This window comes from Cyprinodon tularosa, unplaced genomic scaffold (assembly GCF_016077235.1).
Source record: "Cyprinodon tularosa strain WSP-4 unplaced genomic scaffold, ASM1607723v1 ctg146, whole genome shotgun sequence".
Lineage (NCBI taxonomy): Eukaryota > Metazoa > Chordata > Actinopteri > Cyprinodontiformes > Cyprinodontidae > Cyprinodon > Cyprinodon tularosa.
This window is the reverse complement of record NW_024038287.1, coordinates 2,639-29,594: the sequence shown is the minus strand read 5'-3', so window position 1 is coordinate 29,594 and position 26,956 is coordinate 2,639. Positions and strand designations below refer to the sequence as shown.

At 38.3% G+C, this 26,956-nt stretch overlaps 1 long non-coding RNA gene across 1 annotated transcript; it reads right to left on the bottom strand.

The window, feature by feature from the left end:
• Positions 1-26,956, bottom strand: LOC119779367. The gene is made up of 3 exons (XR_005280214.1): positions 26,763-26,956; positions 16,526-16,595; positions 1-912 (listed from the first exon to the last, which is right to left on the bottom strand). It is a non-coding gene; the product is annotated as an uncharacterized LOC119779367 (long non-coding RNA).

Genomic DNA, 26,956 nt, shown 5'->3' with positions numbered 1-26,956 from the left:
TTTTACATCAAATATTTTTATATTGAGATTATTTTACACCAAGAAATCCTACTGTAAAGAATGCCACAAAAATACAAAGAGCCCTTCTTTCTCCAGTCATAAATATTTGACAAAAATATACTTTTTTTATTATTTGCATATTACTACTCTTGTCCTCTATTTCTTAAACATCCCAAAAAGTCCTTATTTACAGCTAGCAAGTTTAAAACTGTATCTTCTCTATTACAGTTAACATAGTTTCTACTGACAATGTATGTACAGGAGGCCACCCTGCGATTTAGGGTGTAATTTGGTTAAATGTGTTCAGTGCGGAGACAAAATGTTGAAAACCCTATGATTTGGATGTAAGAAAGGTTAAAAAAAAGGAAAAAAAACAGTCTCCAAGGCTCATTCAGAAAAAGTTGCATTTAAGGGTCACAAGTATGTTGTAGCATGTTGTATCTGTTCACAAAACAGCATATTTAAAGACAAAACAGGGGCTACAGTTGTTATCACCACAGTAAAAATCTAATCAGAATCCATACACGTAACGCAGTTATATAAAACAGCTGAATTTACTTAATAAGCCTGACTAATGTTGAGTTCCAACATTTCTGCTTTTAAAATCTCTGAGGTGATGAAAAAGATTCAGCATTCTTGAGTTGGTTTATGCATGAGATGATGATGATGAGGACATGTCTGATCAGCTCTTTGAAATATCAGATTAAAGCAAAGGGACAGCTAAAGGGTCGTCCTAGATACATAAAAAAAAGAACTTGGAGTGCATGAGAGGTTTCAGTATCATGTGTGGGGCCAGCTCTCTGTGACGCAGACTGTGTCCTGACTGATGAAGACATGTTACGGTGACGGAGCAAGTTCCTCTGTGCCAAGGCAGCCCTCAGGTGATGCATCCTCTCGAAGCAAACCCTGTGACTTAATTTTGAAGAGAGAGAAAATTATGAGCAACATCTGGTGACAGGCTGCAAGTCAAACTCAGAGGCAGAGCATGTTCAAACTTCATGATTCAAAATGACAGCAACAACAAATTTTATGGAAGTTGACATTTTGGGCAAATATTTATGACAGAAACTTGGAGGAGAAGCATCAGTGGGAATGGAGTATTAGTAGGCTACCCACTGCATTCAATATGAATGAGATGATGGAGACCTTTTACCTCTGGGAACTACATGCTTAACATTCATACATTTTCATTTAGTTGTGACTGTTTTGCACATTATGTTCTTCTAAATCCAATTCTAATAATCTGAATTATGACTAAAATTAAAACTAAAATTGGATTAGACTGTGTTGGGCCTAGCAGTAAATGAAATCAATATAATAAACAGGAATTCAGTTTAATCTTGCAGCTAACATTTGCAACATCTCCAAAGGAGACGTATTCTTGTGACGCTATTGGTCCCCTGAGAAAACCCTTCCTCACCACCCAGACTTTATCTTTGCAGCCATAGTTACCCAGCTGGAAGCTGTTGGCCATATGTGATGGTTGGACACTTGCTGGACAGCTAGACCTTACTACTGCACATTTGGATCCAAGATGAAGGATGGCTTGTTGTTACCAATCACAGACAAATCTTAAAATTGTGATCAGCAGATTAGTGCATCTAGCATTCATAATGGGGGAAGTTGAGACATAAAGTTATAGTAGTTATATAGTTTTAGTTACTGTCTTAGTCTTGGTTCTCTTATGTTTTCTTTTGAGTGTTTTTCTTTGCTCCATGTTTTTATAGTCTTGGGGGTTTAATTCCTATTTCGTTGTGTTTTTCAGTCTTCCAGGTTTTTATTTGCTGCCCTCTTGTGTTCTCCTTTTTCCCTGGCTCCCTTTCTGTTCTGCTCTCTCCTCACCTGTTCCCAATCTGCTCATTAGCCCTCTCTTTGTTTCTGTCTTCTATAAATGCTCTCTCTCTTCTTGGCTGGGTCCTCGTCTAACTTCCTCCAACTCGTCTCTCTGAGCCTTCCTCCTTGTTACAGTGATGTCTGTTCCCTGATGTCTCCATGGTTTTTGGTATGGTTTGACTTTGTTTTCATTTTGGATTTTTGGATTCCCGGTTTTGCCATTTATTTGGACTTTGTTTTCATATTTTGGATTACCTGCCTCTGTTTTCTGTTCACTTTCATTAAATCACCAAGAAATCTCACCTCTGCCTTCCTGCCTCTGCTTTCCGGTCAACAAACCTTAACCAAACCCTGACAGATTATTCTTATTGATGATGTGTACAGTAAGTTTGCTAAACTCTAACGATACCTGCCTGTTAGGTGTCAGAACTAATGTTTTCCCAAGCAGTTTATATAATTAGGGCAGTTCTTCTGTGTTATCATGTTTATTATGTACATAACAAAGATATGGGAAAGAAATGAGGACACAGACAGAGTGGATTATTCTTAACAGCGAGTTCTTTGTGTTTTTATCTAACTCACTGTAATAGTTTGATAAGGCTGGAGCCATAGATGTCTCCTCATAAGAACGTATATGAAGTAATGAAGTAATGATGTGGCATACTGGAGCTGTATAAAATGCTTCTTTAACTGTAATAAGAGGCCACTTCAATGAGATGTGAGCCTGGTTGGTAAGCCCTGCCTTCTGTAACTCAAAGCAACTTTTCTGGTCTGAGTAAGATTACAATTTCTGTCATAATCTGCTGTCATGTTTCATGGTTATTTAATACATATATATTATGAAGTATTATTTAAAAAATTTCTCCCGAGTGATTTCCTCTCAGGAAAAGAACCGGAGAGGGAAGCTTCAGTGTGTAAACTCAGAGTTTTACTGTAACCCAGTTAAATCTATCTTTTTCAGCTTTTATAGAACTCTTTTAGAGAACCACCACAAAACGCTGGTCCATCTGCTGCCCTGAGAGAGGCCTGCGTGTCTCCATCCTGTGCAGAAGTTTTTCTAAACATCTGCACTGGGGTTGCCCACAACCAAGTGACTCAACCAGAGCAGCCTTCTTCCTACTGCGAGGCTGGAGAAACTATTCTCTAGGAAATCTCATGCCAGAAGCACGAGGAAAGTTAAATAAATTAAATTTGAGCATTTTTTATTTAGGTTATTTAATTTGACTTAAATTTAAAGAATATAAATGCATTTAATCTCTAAAAAACTGCATCAATCTGGATTTGAATGTGACCTTTTAGGGTTAAATTGGTTATGATCATTGTGTGACATATCATACTATCATCGGTTAAAGGCAGTATAAGAAATAAATATTCCCAAAGAGCTAGACCTGGGGAGACTTTGAGGGATTTCCTCCCCATATATCAAACTCAAAGTGAGCAGCAGAGAGCACAGAGTGTTGCTGGCAGTGATAACATCAACATCTTGCCTGCTAAAGCCCACAGGCTCCTTACCCAAGAGGAATTATTTGCAATAAATCTAATACTGCCTCTTATCCAGCTAGAGGAAGTGAAAAGGGAACAGACTAATACTGAGATGGCTGTCAGACTCAGACAATTTGTACAACAGACTTTTATGTAATATTTTAGGGGCTGCATTTGGTTTGTGTTGATTTGCATCCAGAAAAATTATGTCAGTTGTTTTATCCAGTCTCAGATGAATTAAATATTCTAGATATCTAAAAAACATTATTTCTAAATTATATGAGAATGTAACAATGTGTCTGTTTATACCTGTCTGAATTTGTATGAAACATCTGCTCACTAAGAGCTAATGAAGAAGTAATTCTTCTCAAATTAAGAAATGTTTGATAGATTGGATCTAAAAAAGCTCTTTTATGGTGTGTTTTATTTCTTGGTGTTTTTTCTTTGTACAGCTGATTAATGCTTTTTCAGCTTTTCTGTAATCTTTTCAGAGCTAGTTTAGTTCTCACTCCAGTTAGTTTAACTCTTTCTCACAAAATTGTCCTTTATCCAACGCTCACTTTGTCTCTGCAACTTCTCATGTCTTGCTTCAATTTAGTTTTTCATGCCATTATTAAAATTTTCTAGAACACTCTTTGAGTGCATTTATGTGCAGTATGCTTGTTTTATATTCAACTACCAGTCTACTCTTATTCCTGAATTAACAGAGCTTTCTGTTTTATTCTTAGTTTTACAAACTTAGCTGTTGTCTATGACGGAGTATTAGTGCCAGACTAGAGTTGTTTTTTTCTTGTATTTCGAGAAAAAAGTTGTAATATTACGAGAAAAAAAGTCACAATGAGAATAGCCATAAAATTACGAGAATAAAGTTGTTATATTAAGACACAGAGAGATACAAGTAGTATATTATCACAACTCAAGAAGCAAGCTTCTTACAAGAAGCACTTTCTTCCCTAAAATGACGAATGTCGAGCATTATATGAAGTTATACTTTGGCTCTGGTTTGACAAATAAAATCTGTCGGCACACCAGCATCAAATTGGGCAGTATGTCAAAGTGGACTCAGGTTGCTGTTTGGTGGAGCTGGTTGGCCGTCATATGCTGGTCGGCGCTCGAAGCTTTCTCTCTGAAACAAATTGTTATTTGATAACTTCCTTCTCGTAATATTGCAACTTTATTCTTGTAATGTTACGACTTTAATCTCAGAATATTACAACTTTATTCTCATAATGTTACGACTTTATTGTCGTAATATTGCAACTTTATTCTCCTAATGTTATGACTTAATTCTCAAAATAAAATAAAAAAAATCTCTTGCCTGACCCTAATACTCTGTCATAGTTGTCCACTTGTTCCCAATAAGCTAACTATTTCTTACCCCTATTTTGCTAGACTCTTCAAATTCAATGAAACAAAACATGCAGGCTGATAAGAGATGATGTCCTAACAGGGACCATGACTTTTTTTTCTAGCAAACTAGCGTGTAAAGCTCTTTCACATCAGTTTTACTCTCAGAGAGGAGATGAAGTATCTCTTTGCAACCGAACATCACGTCCCTGAAGAGAACTTGTGTAGCAACTAGAACAAATTGGTGAACCAAGAAATCTGCTTCTATTCATGTCTAAGGTTTAGCACTGTGTGGAGATTATACTATTTTAGAAGCATTATGTTGTAAAAAAAAAAACAAAACGATTATTTAAAAGTACAATAAAAGAAATGTCAACCAGAATTCAGCTAATTTAATTTATCAAATTACACTTTTATAGCCGGGAGGAAAAAAGCATATCCCTCTGATGCATATGAGATGTGATGGCAGTGAGACATTTACCTGCAGTGTCTTTGGGAAACTTGCAGGGGACATGAGATGCAACAACTTGTGTTGATCTGCTCACAGCACACTAAGGCTTATGGATGACAAAGCATTACAGGTGGGCTTCAGGGAGAAGCTTTAAGGCTGAGGGTCCTTTTAAGTGAGACATATGTGTGCAAGAGGGGTGGGCGTGAGTGTGCATACGAAGTGCTCTTATTCCCTCGATCACAGTTAAAAAAAGAGAAAAAAGTTATTAAACTGTATTACTTTTTTTTACGTAAAGGCAAAATAACAAGCTTCCTGCTGCATAACAGCATGTGCTTATGTGCAGAGTGTGTTTAGTACCCAAAAATGTTACAGTACTCTATAAGGAGTAGTATAGAAAACATTTTTACTAAAGCATGAGAAGAAAGTTGTCATTCAGTATATTACACATTAAAATTACATAATCAGACAGTTATGAGCTATTTCTGGTAATTCATAGTTTAAAATGAAACAGACCACACTGCCATAGTCAGTCTCAATGTAGATGGATTTTTGATGTTGCACAAAAAGAAGTGTGTTTGAGGCATTACCTTAAAACAGATATGCATCTATTTTGGATTCTGTAACTGATGTGAATTAAGCTTCATAAGACCCAACTTCATCATCTGTGAAGTCAATCGACAGTGCTCAGAAATCAACCGATTTTCATGTGATTGGCTCCCACCGACAACCAGCAGGTTATTATGAAGACAACTGATTTCAAGCATTGGTTATTGTGTTGTGTATAAGTTTCTTTCTCTGAGCAGACATGTATCTTTGCTCCAAGCTTGTTTTGGTCAGATCGCCCAAATCAGGGGTAATTAACCAGACAACATAGGTAAAAGAGACTGTATTCTGAGCTCAGACAGAACCAATGGGGAATCAGTGTGAGAACACTGGGAGAATAAGGCAGCTTAAGAGGAGAGGTGAGTAGCACATTGGAAGATTTGATAACTCTGGCAAGGAAACAGAAATCTGAAGGTGGGGGAGACGCTACGACTGGCCGAGGCAAACCCCTTGTCTAACTGTTGGAGTTGGAAGAATGACAGTGGGGTATCAGAAAAGCCTCGCGAAGTGAGGATGCAGGACAGAAGGCAACTGCTGGTAACTGCGCTAGAAATAGGACCATGAAACACACCTTCTAGGGCTAAATTAAAATGGCTTTTCTAACAACTACCTAACAATCTCAAAAACATTACTGCTTCATTATTTTTCAACATCAACTTTCTCATCTCCCCTTGAAAAACGGGATGGCTCCGTATTAGGAAGAAATGTTTATGGTTGTGTTTAGATGATTGAGATGAGATGTGTCCATATTTCTGATGGTATAAAAAATGTTTTTAACAACATGAATGAATGGCTTTGAGTGGTTATCTGGTCAACCTGCCACGGTTGCAGTATATGTTGTTGTCACTAATGAGCTGCTTAGATTGTTCTGTGACACCCTGTCGGTCAAAATCCAGGCTTTGTCCCCTGTATCATGCCGTACTCCTAGACATCATCTTTATGAGCTCTGACTGGTTGTCATGGTTGCAAAACAGAAAGATTTTTGCACAATTTCCTGCTCCCGACTTTGAACAGTTACAGTAGGTGGTAGTTTCTCACTGTTCCAGCTTAACTCTACACTATGGCACAACATAATGGCCATAAATAAGCAGATTGGTAAGATTGGTGTGGAAGAACCAGAAAGTTCTGCACAGACATCTGACCTCAATCTAACAAAACACAGTTGGAATGAATTACAATAGAAACTGGAAGCCAGTCCTACTCATCCAACATCAATGTATGACCTCAAAAATGCTGGAAGAATGGTCAACAGTCCTGTAAACACTTCTAAACTTTGTGTCGGAGAGTTAAACCTGTAATAGATTCATAGTATCAGCCTAAATCAGGGATGTGAAACTGGTCCCAGAAAGGGCCGTGTGGCTGCAGGTTTTCTTTCCAACCAAAAAATAGCACACCAGACTCCAGTCATCCCATCAAGTAAGTCCAGTCTAAACATGATGACTTGATGAGATGACTGGAGTCTGGTGTGCTATTGCTTGGTTGGAAAGAAAACCTGCAGCCACACTGCCCTTTCTAGAACCAGTTTGACATCCCTAGCCTAAATCATATCAAACCCTGTGGTTCAACAGTGGGATGGCACTTTGTATGTAAGATACAGCCATTTTGGATGTGATCAACCACTAAATTGCTGTTATTAGTGGTTATCAGTCCCATAGAATGGCTCCAGACTGTGCCCCCTCTACCTTCTTTTAGTTTCTTATGGCTGATAATATGCAGCTTCTCGTTGATAGGAGCCACTTTGGCTATGTCTAAAACCTTGCATTTTATGTACTATTTACCTAGTTTATACTTTTTATCTACTTTATTAAGACTTCCAATCAGGCTGATTAGCCTGTCTTGGTTTAGTCTCCCATATGTACACCACCTCTGCAGTTACGCATTACTGGTCTGTTGTTTGCTGCTTCCTCATCTCTGGTTCCCCATGTGAGTTCTCCCTGACATTTTGGTTATCTATATTTTCGTTCTCAGCATTTTTGTATTCTGTATTTCAGCCTCAGTTACCTATTAAATCTGCAAGACTAAACTCTGCCTCCTGATTCCTGCCTTTGGGTCCTCAAAAACGTCTATCCAAATGTGACAAGCTCTGCTTAAATATAACTAGAAAACAACTAGAATGACATAAAATGGAAATGATAGCAATTACCCAGAACAAAGAATGACATAAATCAAAGCGTAATTAAAAACTCAAAAAGAAAACTTCAACTTAAAACTTTAGAACTGTAAATATACAACCATTTGTTTATATTACTATTTTTCTTTTCATGTTTTAATTAATGTTTTTCAAGGCTGCACAAAATGAAATTGTCTAGAGATTTTTTAAACAAAAATTCCTTTTGTATACACTCATGGATACAAAATGACAAAATAAATCTAAGTCTAAGTCTTAAGCAGAATCAAAACTTCCAGAAAGCTCAGAATCATTATAATATGAGATTCTATGGGGGAAAGGATTGTTCAATAGAAGCAACGTGCTGATCAACTTTGTTTTTTATTTCCCATGAACTACTAAAATTATGTTCAGATTACCCATAATTTCTGTGGCTTTAAGATGCAAAAAAATAATGCTTATTTTCAGCAACTTATTCTGGTTGCTGATTTCCTTATATAGCTTATGCACCTATTCAGTTAAAAGTGCTCTGCATAAAGCAGTTCTAGTAAGAAGTATAAAACAACTCATAAATATCTAATTTAATATTGATGTAAAAATGCAATTCAAACTAATTCACAACAAGTTCAGGTAAATAAAATAAAAGTGCATTCAGAATTCTAAAACAAAAAAATATTAGATCTGCTACATCTGAATTGGATGATTTATTGACTGAATGTTTTTTTTGAAGCAGATGAAACGGAGTAAATAGTGTTTGAAGATGAGTGACTCATCAAAGTGGAATATGTGAAAAATAGAGCCCTCAGCAGGAGAATCCGTTAAAGATTTTCTTTTCTTTAATGAAACCAAAATAATCACTATTCAGCTGAGACTGTAGTTTATAATAGACCAGAAATACTAAAATACAATTAAATTAATCCATGCACACATCACCTTTATTGAGAAGTAGTTATTTAGAAATTAACGCACCACAGAGAAACAAGCAGGTTAGATCAAAAACGTACTTCATTTACTTGAAGGTTTCATCTTTACAGTTCAGATCACAAGCATTCATTACACCCTCCAGCAGGCCATTATTACATGTCTTAAGGTAACCACAGTGCAAGGCAGGTATCATATTCTTTAACAAAAACACAGCAGGATCCAACATCATCTATAAGTTTAAAAAAGAAAAAGCTTTTGTCTCATTCACCAAAAAATATTTTATTGAAGCTTTTTATAAGAAACCTACATGAAGTACTACATATGTGTAATGTGAAAGGAAAAATAGATACATTTTCGAATTTTCAGAAATTTTTATTTTTTGAAAATATCTTCAGCCTGCTCAAAAGTCCAAAGGCAGATTGGGTCAGGATCAGGCAAACAATCAGGTACGCTAGAGAACTCTCATCAAAGGCTTGAATAATCTGGTACTGATGACTGGGAGCAAACAGGTTAAAAAAGAGACTGGAGCAGGTGACACAGATGAATGATAATGAGAAACTGGGCAAAGCTAGACAGGTGAATAAACCATTAAGCCAGTCATGAGCGCAAAGATCAGTCTACAAATATTATGAACAGGACCGTTGGCAGAGGGCAGCCCTATTGGAGTCCAACACTCAATAGGAATATGTCTGACTTCATACTGCAAAGTGGACCAAGCTCCTGCTCTACTTGTACAGAGATGGGTTGTCCCATAGTAGAGGGGCCCAGGAAACAGCATAGACAAAAAATGTGGACTGGTTGGGCAAACTCCAACAAACCGTTTAGCACCTTGCAGAGAGTATAAGGCTGGTACACTGTTCCATGGCCAGGAAGAAAACCAAACTGCTCCTCCTGAAGTTGAGGTTCGACATAAGGTGGACTCTCCTGTCCAGTAATGAGCCGTAGGCATTCCCATGGGGTCTGAGACGGGTCACCCTACAGTTGGAACACACTCTCCAGTCCCCCTTCTTATGCAGGGAAACCACCAACTCAGCCTCCTAGTTTATGGGCACTGTCTCCGATCTTCGCTACACCAGCCCGAAAATATCCAGAGCTCTAAGGTATTCAGGACGGATCTCATCTTCCCCCAGTTTTGCCACCATGAAGTTCTTAGAGAGTGACTTCAGCCAAATCTGGTATAATGAGAAGAGTGTGGCGCAACTGCAGACCTAGAAGAGCATGATCATTCACCTAAGGCTTGACTTGGAAGGCATTAAACAAAAAACCTGTGAAGAGGTTTATAGTAATTCTGGAAGAGCAGTAGAGATCCAAAGTTTAGGATTGTATTTACATGATAACCATTGATTTTGTACTGTAGACCCATTTGTGTCTGTCAAGAATTAGGGCAAATAATAGTCTGCAGCAGGCCGTGTAAGGAGACTCAGAAAACAAGTGTTTGTCTGAAGCACTATTTGTGGCAAAAAAAACCAAACCATGATAATACTGCACTTTACCTACATTATAAAACCTACATATTGATCATTGGAGCTGGCATCATACCATGGGGTTGCTTTGGTTCACTACAGGCAGTATGAATGAAATGAAATGCTTCATAGTTTTATTTGAAATGGTAGAAGACTACAAATAAAACCCTTCAATTAAACTTCATTAGAAAAATGCCAAAGCATCCCATTAATCTGGTATGACTACAAGGATTTCAGCTTATAAAATATTCACTCTCAGATACTCGCACTTCTTGGCCGCCTTTGCCAGAAAAAAGGACCAAAACAGGAAAACAAAGGTCAAAGCATGATGAGAGCAATGAGAAATAGATGAAGTCATGATATGTCACCCCCTAAACCTTTCCTCTGCTGTACTGCAGTCTAGTGAACAAATCAGTGCACTGAATATCATGACTCTTCCTCCCTGACAGGACTCCCACAGTGAGCTCCTCACAGTCACATGGCTGCTGCAGATTATGATACGGTTGCAGCAGAGACTTAGATGAGAAAATAGGTAACTTAGCTGCTGTTTGTGGATATTCTCCTGCAGCGATACAGATAAAATCCACAGCTGTTGAGCAGCATATGAAACGGTGACACAGCGAGAATCCCAAACTTTGCTGATATCCACCTGAAGCTACTGCAGATGTTGGACTGATCAAATAAAATACAGCATATTTTAAGCTTCTAAAACCAAAAGCAAGATGAAGCTTTTTTTTACTTCAGTTAATTTTATTCTTTAGAAGAATAAAACATTTTTTTTTCTGCTGCCCTTCTCTATCTGCTGCACATCCTCCTGCCAACCTATTTGTCCTTTCTCTCATCCCGTCTCCTGTTCCTGGGGCTCAGCGATTGTTCTTCTTGTCAGTGTGTTTGATGATGAGATGGTGAAAAATGAGGCAGGGGGTGGCAATTTATCAGCAGTTGAGAGGCGTGCGGCGGCATTCTGAGCAGAGGGAGGTGAGGTAGCGTAGAGGGTTTTTCTGTATTAGGCCGGGCATGATGAAATGTATGCGATTTCCCCTCCACTGCGTCAGACAGACAGACGGGAGGGTGAATAAATAAAGAGACAGACAAAGGGGAGGGAGTTTTCCCTCTATCTGCAGAGGCTTTTTTCTTTTATTCCTATTGCCCTCTCCCTCTTTCCGTCCATTTAAGTAGATGCCTAACATTCACTTTTTCTTCGCTTTTCTTCTCTTCAGCAAATAAGTTTGTTTTCCAGGAAACAGAAAACCAACTTTTAACAGATAGTAAGAAATAGAAAAGGTGTAAAACTCTTTACTTTATATCATAAAACAACGTTTTATTGAATGATCATTCATGTAAAGGACATTACTGTAAAACATTAGCCGACTTTTACCTTAGTTGTATTCAACATTAATGTTTCTTTTTGTCTAAATAATGGTAAAAGAATAGGTCAGATAAATGTGTGCTATTTAGTAAGTGATCTATATTTTTATTGCAATTTTCAATGATAGCATCACAATTAGATATTTCCAGATACTTTGCAGATGTAGCTGGAGATAAAAACAGGTAAAGAAAACTTAGTAGAAGCGTTTAGTACAGATGTTTTACCCGCAAGCATGCCATAAGCATACAGCCAGAGCCTACAATAAAATGGTTCAAATATGAGCAAATTCATCACTTATAACTGTCCAGTCAAATTTCTGCTGTAAATCTAGATTAGGATTTGTATAAAGATATGAAAACGATGTTGAAAGCTTTTATGTGGTCTGACTGAGCCATTTTGTGAAGATGAATAGATAAAAAATGTCTCTAAGCTGGTAAATACTGATCTGTGATGTTATTCTGTTAAAATGTTATACTGAGTATGAGGAGCTGATTATGAATAAACATCACAGTTTATAGGTTTTGTTTTTAAGAAGAATTAACATTGCAAGTCATTGTGAATGTTGTTTTATGGCCCCATGTCTGTATAAGATGTGCGAGATGAATACACTTTAAGCCAGCACTAAAAAAGGACATTAGCAGCAAAAATGCCAAAATGATCTAGATAAAGAAAAAACATGCTCAAATATGTCCTCAGTGAATCCATCTGTTTATATCTCAAAAACAATCAGAATGTGCCAAAGATTTGATATGTGTGCCAGATGAAGGAGGAGTTAAGCAAAACAGAGATAAATATGTACAAAGAGCTAATAAGTCCAAATAAAGCCATGTTGGTGAGCAAGAGAGAGAGAAATAAGTAGTTATGGTAAAATGAGGCGTAATAAGAAGAAGAAACAGAAGGATGGAGAAACATCCTGCAGATATTCTTAAAGAGAGAAAAATTGTACCGCTCTGATGCTGGCTTTTATTTTATAATAAAACAGAACAGGGAGTGTTTCTGTGTTTTATGAACAGCTGGAGAGGGGGGAGAAAACCAGCAAAACTCTAACACAGCTAAACAAACTTAAGTGATGCAGAGAGATCTCAACTCTTCTTTTCTAAAAGCATGCAATAAAGCAAAAACAAATAATTACTTTGTGCAAAACCACAGTTTAGGCTTGAAGCAAGCCAACAGGAAAATTAGATAGACTATATGGAGGGTAACAGGAGTTTCTCTGGTTAACAGTCATACTCCCTTGTAGCTCTAGCAACAAGCCACTTTCCTTGTACCGCCATAAGTTTTTAATAAGGCTGATTCCCAGCAGAGCTCATTGCCCAACCTTGTGCCGAGCGCCTCTCCAACATTTTCCATGACATTTCAGAAATGTTCCGTAAAGGGCAGCAGAGTTTGTATAACAGCATGAAGCTGATTGAACCAGTCTCTATAATTGAAAGTGAATGGTTTGTGGATGTGCCAAGCTATCAGCATTTTGGGTGTGTTTTCTTCTCTCTAACCCTCGTAGGTTTGGACTCCTGCTCCTTGGCAGTCATGTGCATCACATCACTTAGAAATTCAATTTATCAGACTATTTTCTTTTCCCATACTGTTTCTAGTAACCAATTCTCTCAAAATGTGCCTCTGTAGTCTGTCGTTATCACTTTCTCAGCTGTTCAACCTGTCATAACAGCTTATAAACTGTTTATCTTTTTACACAACTGTTTAAAAGTATAATCACATGGCTGGTTGACATTTCCAGTGATCAACATTAAAATAAATGAAATCCAGAATGTAAGAAGGATATTACTGTCCTCCTACGCTGTTGTCTCATTCCTTTTACTCTTATTTTGTATTTTATCTCATTCTCTAGAGTCGTCTTCACTCCATCTTGATCCATATTTTTGGGATCCCCTGTCTTGGTGCTCCATTTTTCATTTTTGTGCTGTCCTTACCCTAATAAAGACAGAAACAGTTTCTTGTTGTCTACCACCCAGGGGCATTCAAGGGTCACACACTGTCTTAAACTTTCAGTCACAGAGGAGAATCAGTTTTTTTTCTGCCTCTATGACAGTCTTAAATCATACTGAAGAAGTTTATGTGTCTGAAATAATCCAAAATAGAAAGTCTTATCTTGACGGTCAGAGACTCTGTTTCTTTTATTTGCAAGCGAGTAAATAACTAAAAGTAATGAGAGACATGGTCGCGAGTTATGTAGACAATGAAAAGAATACCTCCATTTTGAGAGTGTAAGGGGTGTAAGGATCAGGAACAGGAACACAGCTAAGTCAGAGACAAAACAACAGGAGAGACAGGCATGAAAAAATGAGAAACAAGATTAAATGAAGGTGTGATCAGGAGGAGAGGAGAAACAGCTGAAATCATTGAACAGAAATAGCCGAAGGAAGAGACCAAATCAGCAGAAGCTAAAACATTAGGAAGATATCCATCTGAAAATATCAAAATAGACAGAATAAGTTTTGTTCACTTGTAAAACATTTGAGTAAGTGTACAAACCACTGTATTTTTGGTCACCCTCCCCCCTCAAATATGTTATATAAAAACATGTTAAAAAATCAAAACAACTAATTTAACATCACTTTCAATTTTCAACTACAGGAAAATGTGCGATAATATGAGCTGAAAGGTCATCATTTAAAAAGTCTACCACATGATAAAAATATAATTTATCCAATTATCAAAATTGTGAATGAAATAAAAAATAAAAGAAATTGGATGTACTAACCTGGAAAGAAAGGGAATGTAAACATCATGACAAAAGGCTGGGTTTATGTTGCTAACTTGAATGCTAACCAGATTTACATTACATGTAATGTGAGTCTGGATTTTAAATTTCAAGCTAACTGCACGATAAGGAGGGAGGGGAACGTGGGCTAACTGATCAAGGCAAGTCAAAATTTATTTGTATAGCACAATTCAGTACAAAGACAATGCAAAGTGCTTTACATGATTAAAATATAGGAAGATAAAACAGAATCATAGCAAGTAGGAAAAAATAAAATAAAAAATGCAGAAACAGATCAGTACTGTATTCAACCATGCACTGTTACACCTATCGTTTTTATCGGATCAATACAGTTATCCTCTATGTTCACGCACTATGGACTCACAGATTGAAGGCATTGCTTTCAGCTCCATCAGGAGGGGACAGGGAAAAGGCACTGTGTTGGTAAGTGGCAGGATTTCAAAATCTCCCCTCTCATCTCATGAAAAGTTACAGACCACAGCTGTAAAGGCAGCTAATACTAGCAGTAATGGGTACATATTTAGGTTTATATATATGAGATGAAAAACCAACTCACAACCCAATATGTAACAGGGTGTCCTATTTCTAACTACCAAGAGGACATATTTATCTAAAAACAGCTTGAATTTGTCTAAGGGCTTATTTTTTGGTCACAGAACGAATCTTGTTTAGGGGATTCAAGTATATCTGACAAATACAACTTATGACTAACTTTTACAGCTTATATGAAATAAAAAAAACTGAAAAATCCATTGATGTTGTGAGTAGTTTGAAATAATTTTATTTCCTATTTCCATCACATTAAACTTGCACACAGCCTGGTGTAATTTTATAAACATTAGCTCTCTCTGGGATTTAAAAAAAGTATTCTAATTCATATATAAGTAAATTAAAAAAACAACATATGCATCCAAATAAAGAGATTTTTTGATTCTGGACTTGTTCTTTCTCCGAATGGGAATCATACAAGTATAAAATCTTAACTCTTGATATTGTTTAGCAGCAATGTCCAGCTGAAAAGCCAAACTAATGTTCCATTGAAAAGATTAAGATGTTAACATTACGCAAAGTAAAACCTACACCATATCATATGGGGCAGCTAAGGCGTGGTACATCAGATCAAATGTGCCTCCAGCGTTGTTAAGTTAGAGCAAGGGTAAATACGGGTTATACCTGCCAACTCAGCACAAAGCCTCCCTCCCTGTCTTTATCTCTTTGTAGAAAGGAAGATCAAAGCTCCGCCAGAGGATTCACCACATCAGTGAGCTTCCAAGATGCACATGGATATGCCATTCTGTTGCCAAGAACTGCACTGAAATACCCAAGAGCACGTACAGCCTCCTGTGCTTCCATGTGTGCTACCTTAACAGTTCATTTTATCATCTCTGCTTCAGACATGAAGATTTGATTATAAGCATGTTTGAAAACACTTGGCTTCATGTGGTGAATGATGATTAGACTTTTGAAGGAACCAGACGTGCTAATGGTCTGCAGCTTTCATCAGTAATGAGGGAGGCAGGGTCAAATTGGGGAGCGCAGTGTGTTACTTCAGATGAGACTCTCAGGATCAAAGGTTCTTCTGAGCTTAACATGCTTCTCTCTCTCACAGCCTGTGCATCTCTGGATAACCCCAGACGTCCTTGGATCACCTTTGCCCCACCCACACTCAGATAAAGATGCAGGGAAATGCAGAGGACCTGTCAAAGTCTCTTAAACTCTTAAATCCACCCAGTATACAGCAGAGAGGTAAAGTCGGTTCGTTACCAAGGCAAAACTGGTTGAACTCACAAAACTGCATTTTGTTTTTAAACTTATTTGATGATGTAACAGAAAATGTTATTTTCTCACTACATACCTACTGCTTATTTTACAGACTATAACCCTATTTGTTTTTGTTTTTTTTCCTACACAAAATAAATACACAACATTGCAAATATATTTCTCAATTTTGTCCGTTTCCAGCGTCAGTTTACTTGGATTAATCACCACATCACATCTGAATAATTTAGATCGTAGCCAACAAGTAGAGACTTTACTTTGGGATTTTGGAAAAGTCCTTGATGAGTCACTTGCTGTTTCTGTTAAACCTATTTTATGACTCAAAATCACAGCAGTGACACAGAAACCTCACACTCAGCTAGTTTTTTAAAGATGGGTGTGATGTGTATGGGTGAGAATCCACACCTTTGAATCTTTTGTCACTTACCTAAGTGTCTTATTCATGCATCAGTAGCTGGGAAGTGTATGCGTAGGTATTCTCTGGAGCGAACATCAGCCTGTAGAGGAGGAGAGTGAAATAGAAAGAGGGGAACAGGAAGAGGAATAGCTTTTTAGAGTCTAAACTAGATTTTTTCACATCCCATCCCAAATGAATCTTTGAAATGTACACATTATGAAAAGAAAAGTGTAAGGGTTCCATACTTGGACCCTAAGGATTAAACAATTAGGCTGTTTTGACAAGAAAAATGCATTTTTTTAAACAAAATATGAGGAAATAGTTATGTTTCAAGCTTCTGAAGATCTATCATCAGTATGTGTGTATCATGCTGCGGTGGGAGGACCAACCTAATTTCTTCTCTTGTTTTGCTTTGCTATCCATTGAAAATTGTCACGAGAATTCAGAACTCATGTTTAACTTTAGGAAAAACATGTTATGTTTTCATAAGAACTACAATTTTAGATTGAAATTTAAAAAATGCACCAAGTAACAGCATCACTGCAGAGCCTCAGATGTTTTGTCTTCCAGCGCTGCTATGACCCTTCTGGAAATAGTGCTGCTCCCTTTGCCTCCCTTTTCACCTCTCTGTCTATAGAAGTTGTATAAAAAGGCACCTGAGCGACTGAAAAGGCACGAGGCTCCAGGTCTAGATGGTATCTCTAAAAGACTCCTGAAGAACTGAGCATAGATTGATCCTGTGTTGTTGAAGACCTTCCTTGTTTCAGTACCAACACCACTCAGCCACAAGTCCTCAATGACTAATCAGTTGTTCCCTCACATCCCAGATCACAGAGGTCTTAGATAGACTCCTGTTGGCCCATCTTAATGCGGTCATAAAATGGGACTGATGGACCCAGTATTCAAGGTGAGACAACCAGTAGGAAAGTAGAAAAAGTTTATTAAAACAAAACCATAAACAAACAGAACTGAAGCGCAGGGTTGTGGATCTGTGATCATGGTGACTGCAGAAGGGGGGCCAGGGCACCGCTCAATCACTGACACTCAGAAGGGAGAAACACAGGTAAGTGACCACAATCCTCTGACAGGAGATGACCATCAGAGTGAGTCATTACCTGGTTTAAAAGTTCAGTCCATCCTCTCAATAATAGGCAGGATCAGCCAATGCATTGCTAACTAGATGCAGCACTGAGCCGCCCATAGTGCCCCCTGATGCTGCAGCCCCAGAGAACAGGCAGGAACAGTTAAGGGATCCATGAGTTCTCTGCTCGATCAGAGGTTCTGACCCAAACAGGAACAGAGGGATCCAGGCTTCCAGGAATCCTCAGAAGGCAGGTACAGAGTCAGCTAGGTCCAGAAGTGTGCCCAGACTGACACACACAGATGCATACAGGGGAACCGCCTAAGGCAGGTTCAGAGTCCTGTGTGCGAGCAACCAGCTCAGACAAAAACGCACAGACAGGCAGAATCCAGCAGGAGTGCAAAAGTGGTTCAGAACAGATCAGGCGGGGACAGACAGGGCCAGTGGATGAGAGGGAACGGAATCAGGCAGACAGAATCAGTAGCAAGGCTGAAACACTCTCACCACTGGTTAGGGAATTAACTCGCCTGAAGACACTAGAGCCAGAATAATCTCCTTACTGGAATAGGGGAGATGAACCCTTGACTAACATAAACTTATGAAAACAGAACCTAAAGACATCTAACAGGGAACAAACAAACAGCAAACAATTATCTGGCCCGGAAAGCTGGAAATGAGCCCAATATAAAGTAAAAGACGCAGGTGGATTAGATAAGTGATAATTGGAGACCAGGCAGAGTTAGGCAGGAGAAAGGCATTAACAATAAAGGCCAGCTATCAGGGCAGATCATGACAAATGCACAAACAAGCAGCTATCAGGAACCCCTGCAGTTTTCTTACCGCTTTGGAGTTAAAGATGCCCTCATATACTTTCTTCAATAAACCCACCGTCATTTAGACCAGTCAGACAGCACCATGAGGATTTGATTACTCCGGTGCATTTCACATGATTCCGTCTGATTTGTTTTTCAGAAAATCAAGAAGACGGGGGAGGAGGAATCAGGTATTTAACATCACAGGAGCACCACAGGGGACAGTACTCTCACTATTTTGTTTTACTGTGTACACCTCTAACTTGCAGCACCAGACAGAGACGTGTCTTCTGCAGAAAAACTTTGATGACTGCAGTAATTGGGTTCATCAGAGAAGAACATGAAGCCGAGCACAGGAAGCCAGTGAACCACTTTGTGGCATGATGTAGAAACATTCGTCTGATCCTGAATATGAACAAAACGAGGGACAAGATTGCAAATTTCAGGACAAAGGAGGGCAGTTCCATCACTATTAGTATCATAGGGGGAAAAGTGGAGTTGGTGGAGGAGTATAAATACCTTGATGTTCAGCTGGACAAAAGATTTGACCTGAGACACAACTGTGAAGAAGGAACAAAGCCAACTGTACTTTCTAAGAAAGTACAGGTCCTTCAGTGTTTGCACCTGGATGCTGCATACCATATTTGTCTGGTGTGGAGAGTTTGCACACACTTGAAAGTCAGAAGCTCTTTAGTTAATCAGAAAACAGCATGTTCATAAGAACGTTGAGAGGGCATGCTGAGATACGACAGATGAAAATAAAACTTCCTTGAAAATTGTTGTCTGATGAAGCTATTGCTTCCCTCAGTTATACACTTCAGATGTATAACTAGCTAACTCCATCCACTAGACCAAGATCGTCAGCCACTCTGTTCATCAGAATGGATTGTCTTCCTAGGTAACAAAGTGGAGTGTGTATGACGTCATCCGTGCACCGGACTGGAGTTGTGATAAGTAGCCCGGGCCACAGGCGGTTACGCTCTACTCCTTCTATTCATTCGGCTAGCTAATCTGAATCGTTTAATTCCATTTGGAGAGCGAGATCATCTGTGGTAGTAGCACTAGACATCTTCCCGGCATGAGAGTAAAACTAGCAGCAGTTCAGCGGACAGGATGAATAAATGGTAGCTGTCTGGTGGACAGTGATTCGCCTACATTATGAATGCTGGCATACCATAAAGAATCAATTATGAACAGTTTCGTTTGTGCCTTCAACTCGTTGCCCATAGAAAGACGTTAAGTGGATATAACCTAACGGAATATCTTCATAAAGGCACCAAATGACACAAAACTTATATGAGTGAGTAGAACATGATGTAATAACGTAAAATCAAGGGGCCAATGTAAATAAAAACGGTGTTCCCCTTTAAGGAAGGAATGTAGAGGATCCAGCAAACAGTAACTGCAGAGGAGGAGTATAACTCCCAAACAGAACAAAGAATGGAATAATCAACTGATAGGGAGTAGGTGTGGACAGAAGGCTCTAGAAGGGAGTTGGGAGAAGGAGACTGGCACAAGGGGGCAACAGAGAATAAACAAGAAATACATAAGTGCTCAAATACAACCAGAAAACAACTAGAATGACACAAAATGGAAATATCACCAATGACCAAGAAAACACAGAATGACATAAATCAAAGTATTATTGAAAACTTAAAAAGAAAACTTATACTGAAACAAAAAGTCCAGAAAGGGCAGAATCATGACATTGTGAGATAGGGATATTTGGCGGAACAAGCAGTTCCACACTAAACCAGAGGGTGGCAGCAGTGACTATCGACAGCCTCAGCATGGGACTCAAAAAGTCGAAAGGTGTTTTACTGAAGACAAAAACACAAGAAAAGAAAAGGTTGATGATTTTTTTAGCAGGATCAATTGAAAACTTGTGAAAAGAGGACATTTCTACCAAAGGTGCACCTCATGCCAAAGAACAATTCATTTAAATTTGGTAATGAAACAGATCATATGGGAGTTTTAGCTATAGTTATAAGTCACCAAATGGGGCAAAATGTAGTGCTTGGCAGAGTCTGCGCTCTCTGAGTGCTATTCTATTTTATTCCTGTTTCCAGTTCTTTAAGAAAAATCTTTATTCTATACCAACATATTCATACTGAGCTCCATTGTTTTATTTATTATTGGTTTTAGCTTAACATAATTTGTTTCTGAATCTAGGTGTTAACAGGAGGTGAAGCAGCCCAGCTGTGCTTAACACACTCTGAAGCGTGACACTAGGGGTATTTATCCATAAATAGTCTGCACGTTTTTTAGCAGTGACAAGATGATCTCAGATGTTGTTTTTACTCCTTCCAGCCTGTTTTTATAAAAGGCTTGTAAGAATTTAAATCAATTTTAAAAACCTGCATGCAAGGGAAATTTTGTAACACCACCTTCAGCAGTGTTTTTTTGTTTTTACACTACTCTGTGCCTGGTGGCTAAAAATACTCTTATTTACATATTTCTATGCCATCCATAAAAGCTTATGTGGTAGTGGTTAGAGCGAAAACCACATGGGTACAGATTTCCTGAGTCGAGAGTGCCAGATTATTTTTGACAAATCCCTGCATTCTGCACAAAATAACCTATTAAAATGGATTAGCATACATAAATATCACTTATTTATATTATGTAACAGAAAAGTTTCTACTAGTTCCCAAAAGCTGTTTGAGATCAGGGTATTACATGCAGACTCATGCACAACTGCAGGGCTGCTTTGCTAAAGAAGTAGAAGGAAAATAGTTAATACTTTGTTTTCTGCACATCCTGCTCTTGGTTTGCCTACAGATGTTCAACAGTGTGAAGATTGTAGAGTGAAAAAGATGGAAAAAGAAACAGAAATTATTTAGTGCAGAAATAGGGCAATAAAAGCATATAAAAAGGATACATCAATATCCAGACACAGGAAGATAATGAATAACTCAACAGTAGACAATAATATGTTTAATCATAAAATAACATAATTTAAACCTTTTACCATTTCACTTAAGAAGCAGGTCATGTTTAATTTTACAAACTAGATAAATTATCTTTAAAAAAGTGTAAATTGCCCACCAAAATAAAAGCAAGAGTTTGAATTATCGTAGTTATTTTAATTTTAATTAATTATTTTATTTTAATAATTGACCAGACTTTCCGTCTACCCTAAGATGCATCTTTGTCTTCTCCAAGCTCTTTTACCCCAGAGGCATTTCACATGAATAACCACATTCTTAAAAGCAGGGGTTTTAAATTTAAGCCCTCTATGGTTGTATCCTTCAAGTATTGGATAAGTCCCTGGTCCAACTCAGTTACATCATGTGACTTACCTCCTCAGTAGGTAGTAAAGTTCTCCAGAGTTCTAAAATGACCCGATTATTTGCTCAGTGTGTTGAAACAGTGACACATCTAAAAGCTGCCTGACACTAAACCCAAACCTGGGCCAGACAATGGCTCAAGGACTGGAGTTTGACATCTGTGCTCTGAGGGGAAAACTGTAACTTGTTTTTTTCTGAGGCAGAAGAATGTAATAAAGATCAGCGCTGAGGCTCATGCCAGATAACAATGAGGCCAAACAATGGACAAAAAAATGCCAAATCATGAACAGTCCTAACAATAACTTATATGGATGTCCCGATAAACTTTCTGATCCCTGATACAATATCCAATATTGCAACATTGACCCAATATGATATCAGCATGAATCATACATACTTTTAGTACTCATTTGGTAGTGTACAATATTAGGAAGGGTTGATCAAGTCATTAATCCTTTTCCCACAACCAGAACATAATAGTCAACGACAGTAGTAATGAGGGGTTAATATTTTTCCAGCATTTTCCATATGGAGCAGCATAATGTGTGGTAAAATCTGGATCTCCCACTCGCATGCGGTTAGATACAACTAAATTTCTATTTCCAGTGGCTATGTGACAGATGAATAGCGATAACGTAATGAATCTAACTGTGGCAAAACAATGTCAATAAGAAAATATGAATATCAAGAATATCTCAGAGAAATTCATTCGACACTGCTTCCGTCTTTATAACTAAATGGGGGAAGAGGGAAGTTAGGTATAGCATAAAGCAGTCTGCACATTTGTAGATGTTTTTAGAGTTACTGCCACCTTTCTCAAAGTTGTTGTTAGTTTCGGTGAAAGTGATACATACCCTCTTAGGCCATGACAGAGGTGTCATTTAACTAATTATTGACGTATAATCTGAAAGTTATGAAAATATTATGAAGTTTGAAAATGTAATTAGGGTTGGTTAAACATAAAGTTTATGGATTATGTTGTATTTTGAAAGAAGCTGATTAAGTCCATAATCTATGTGTGCGGTGTTTGTTGTCTGAAAATACCAAAGCCAAAGTTCACTCTTTCAACTATTGTTATATAATAAAAAACCTTATCATGCAGGTAACAGTAGAACAGAGATCGAGAGTTGTTTGGCTAGTAGGCCTTTGGCTCTGAAGCAAAACTTTATTCCAATTCAACTGACACACATCTCCACAGAGTAAAGGTTTTGGTCCAGTGGTCTGAGGCAGGTCATTTCCCTCCATCACTGCTGAAGCTCTGAAGTTACAGCCACATGCTCCACTCCCCCCATCACTTGTAAATTCAAACATATTTATGCTGTTTCCTCCCTCAGCAATTCACTTTACTCAACTTTTCTGTTTTTTTCGACCACATGTTCTCATCACTAACTATTCAAACTTTGTCTTTGGCTCTTTGTCACATCCACCCCTGGGCAACTCTTAGGTCTCTTTCCAGCTCCTGACCCTACTCTCAGTGGACAACCACAATCCAGTGGCGAAAGCAGCAGAATGTCAGACAGCTATATATTAACATTCCGACAGCCTCAGGGCCCTAAGGTGAGCTACACTCTAAATCAGTCAGGTTCCCGGAGAACATTCAGAAAAACCATACAACCTAACCAGCAGCTGATACGGGAGGAGCTAAGGTGTCAGTCTTCATGGATATTCTCCCTTTTTTTGGTTTAGTGAAATAACTATTTTACAACTGTGGAAGTCCCTCTATGTTTCTGTTTTTTTCTTCAGGCCCATCCACTGAATTTAAATAAAGCCACATATTCTATGTCTAGACAACCAGCTGCACAAAACAGACATGAGTTGACCAAAAAAATGACCAAATAAGGTTACAAAATCTACAAACACCCAACAGATCTAAATGTAACATAAAAAGAAGAGGAAAGCTCAATACCAGAGTGCAAATTATTTAATTTAAAGCCATTTAAAAGGCAATGTCTATGTCAAGAAAGTCAGCTGCTCTACGCCAACTTAGTCTAGCCAAGTTAATTTAAATTTCACAGAGTTAAATTTAGTTCTAATTGGTTTCTTCCACTCTAGCCACCTTTCCTGTACCTGTTGACGAAAGGATACAGCTAAGGATAATGTCATTACCACCACTAATTATCACTACAGAGGTGATCTGTTGCAGGGAAATTAAAGTTGTAGTTTTTAGCCACATGTGGCCTTTTATCAATGCCAGTGTCAATGTTAATGTCCATTTTTTAAATAAAGCCCTTTACACACAGCTTGTACCTGAATTAAAGTGCTGTACATTGAATAAATCAGCACCTAAATAAATACACAGATTTGTTGTCAGCTGTCATCAACCTCCCAGACCACCCAGGTCCTCTAGTTCAGGGATTCTCAGTCCCGGTCCTCAAGCACCACTGTCCTGTGAGTTTTAGGTATCTCTTTAAAGTCCGGCACCTGACTTGTATGAGGGGAAGATTAACAGGCACTGATGGCTACTGAGGAGCTCATGCAAACATTTAAAGCATATGTGCTGCAACAGAGAGATATCTAAAACATGCAGAGCAGTGGTACTTGAGGACCACTGTTCAAGTTCAAACCGACTTTATACACCCGGAACTAGAACCAAACATGGAGAAGCAAAATTTAGCTCCACTTATTTGGGAAAAAGTCCCAGAAGACTTTAAAAAAAGCAGAAAATTTGATTATAATTCTTTAAGTCAAGTTAAAAGCCATTTGTTTAGAACTGCCTTTTGACTGTAAGAGTTAAATTGTTAACCAAGGTTTGACTTGATTATATTCTGCTTTCATCCATCCATAAATCCATCCATCCATCCATTTTCTACCATTTATTTGCCAGGGTCATGGTGGGGTCAGTGCCTATGCTCATGGGCAGGGCGCCATGTGCTCACACACTCACAATTTAGAGAATCCAATTAACCTAACAGTCATGTTTTTGGACTGTGGGAGGAAGCCGGAGTACCCAGAGAGAACCCCCCCACACACAGGGAGGACATGCGAACTACATGCAGAGAGAAAAAATGCGCCACCGTACAGTCGCTTTTATTTTCCTTCTGTTTTTATTGTTTAATGCCTTTTAAGGCCTTTGAATTGTCCTTGTACTGAATTGTGCTATATACATTAACCTGCCTTGCCTACAGTTTTCATAAAATCATCAATGCATTATTAATATTTGAATAAAACAAAGAAAACTGTAAAAAACACAGGACAGGAACTTTACAGAGTCAGAGCTTTTTTGAAATTCCATGGAATAGAAAGGAGCTTTAAGATGTGATGTCAAATTATGTCTTTATTTTTAGGTGTCAGAGTAAGGGGAACTTAATAGAAATGCACACCACATTTTTCAGATTATGTTACTTTTAAAGGGTCCTCAAACTATGTTTTTTTCTCCTTTAATTCTATAATATTTGCAGCTCCTGATGTTAATTGATAACATAAATCTGAATGAAACATTTTTTTTAGTTATAATGCAACAAAATGTGTGTGTGAGGGGCGGGGGGGGGGGGGGGGGGGGGGGGGGGGGGGGGGGGGACCAAGGGATATGAATAACCTCCAAAGGCATGTGTTGCAATCTTGAACAGAATTTAGTCTTTGCTTATTAAAAAAATTGTTGACCTCTGCAGAGATGATGAATAATAATTACTGTTTTTTCATAAAAGCATGGCTTATAATGAGGCCCAGATATACTTAAGGAGAAGCTTTAACCTAAAAAGAAGCAGGCAAACAAGACCTCAAGCAAATAAGGAGAATGGAAGCAAGCACAGAAACTCTCCCAAGTTGTGCCTTTCTTTAAATTTTAATCTATGGCATACTAACAAATGAGACAAATTGCTTACCATCGTGGCAGCAGTGAGGCAGAGAGGAAAATCCTTGTAAAGACAAATCTTTATACTCAGTTTCATCTGCCTTGCATATAAGTTTATTTGTGCATATTATCTCTGGTTGAACTGCAGCAGAGGTGCAATCAAAACCCAGCACCTCCATGGATGTGAATTATTCAGAGAAAGTAGATGGCACAGAGGGTGTACAGATGCAGAAAAAGCAACAAAAAAAACAAAAACACTTAAGTGAAAAAGAACAAAGCCAGAAGAAAACCTGCTGCTGTCAAAGAGTTAAAGAAACTGAACTTCTCTAAACCAAAAAATGGTTCGGACACACCACGCTCACACACAAGCTAATAAACATGTTTTTATCTTTGAGGAAGGAAGGATTCATAAGTAAATTCCTGCATCAGCAGACTATTGGTTAAAAAACAAAAAACAAAAAGAACACAAACACAAATCTTTAACTGTTAATTTTTTAGGTTCTTAGAAAAGCACCCCCAAAACATGCATCAGCAATATCTCCCTATATGCTCTTTGTGCTTCTTTCCGCTCCTCAATCTCTTCTATTCTGTGCATGCAGGCTCCTGGTTGCCCATCACTCACATTGAAAATCCATCTGTTTTTGCAATCTGGGAGCACAGCTGTAAAGCATTTACATTTACCGTTTCCCTGCTCAGTGCAGAAGGGGATGTATTGAAACCCAAAGTGGAGACTTTGAAACTCATACACACCCTTAAAATGGTCCTGCAGGAGTATGGGGGTTGTGGCGTTGCCCTGCTGGCTCCTCTGCAGTAATCTGAGGCCATTTTATATCTAGTGTTAACATCTATATCGCAGATTAAAGACAACAACCACCAGGACGTAGTGTGTCAGGAAATTATCAATGGTTTTTTTGCTTGTTTCTTCTCCCACATCCTTCATAACGGATTTAACAGAAATGGAAGGCAAATGGAAAAGAAAGAGCATAATTAGTTGCTTCCACCTTGTACAAAGCACTCAGACAGAGAGGCAGACTACTCAGAGTAATATTATAAATGGATGTGTTCCCATCAGAGAATGAAGTGGATCAGGCAGTAATGGATCTAAACCTGGAATTAAGCAGTTAGACAAACCAATGATACAATACATGCAAAATATACATGCAAACATATTACATTTCGTCAATTTTAAACCGCAAAACTTTCATCTTACAGGTGCAGTAGTTAACTTTTGCAAACAACTATTTACTTAAGCTTCTACTCTGTCCTGAGACTAGAGCAAATAAACCGAACCAACCATTCAGAACCAGACGGAATGCCGTAGCGATGTCAGTGAGGCTTCTGTACGCGCTGCTCACAGTCCTCCTCTGAAAACTGCAAGCTCAAGATTACTGGTGTGCTGCAGCTGTGCGTCAATGTCAGGCATGTCGTTGTTTCTTCCATACCAATGAATTTTCCATAGCTGTTAACCTTCGCCATCACTATCCTAGC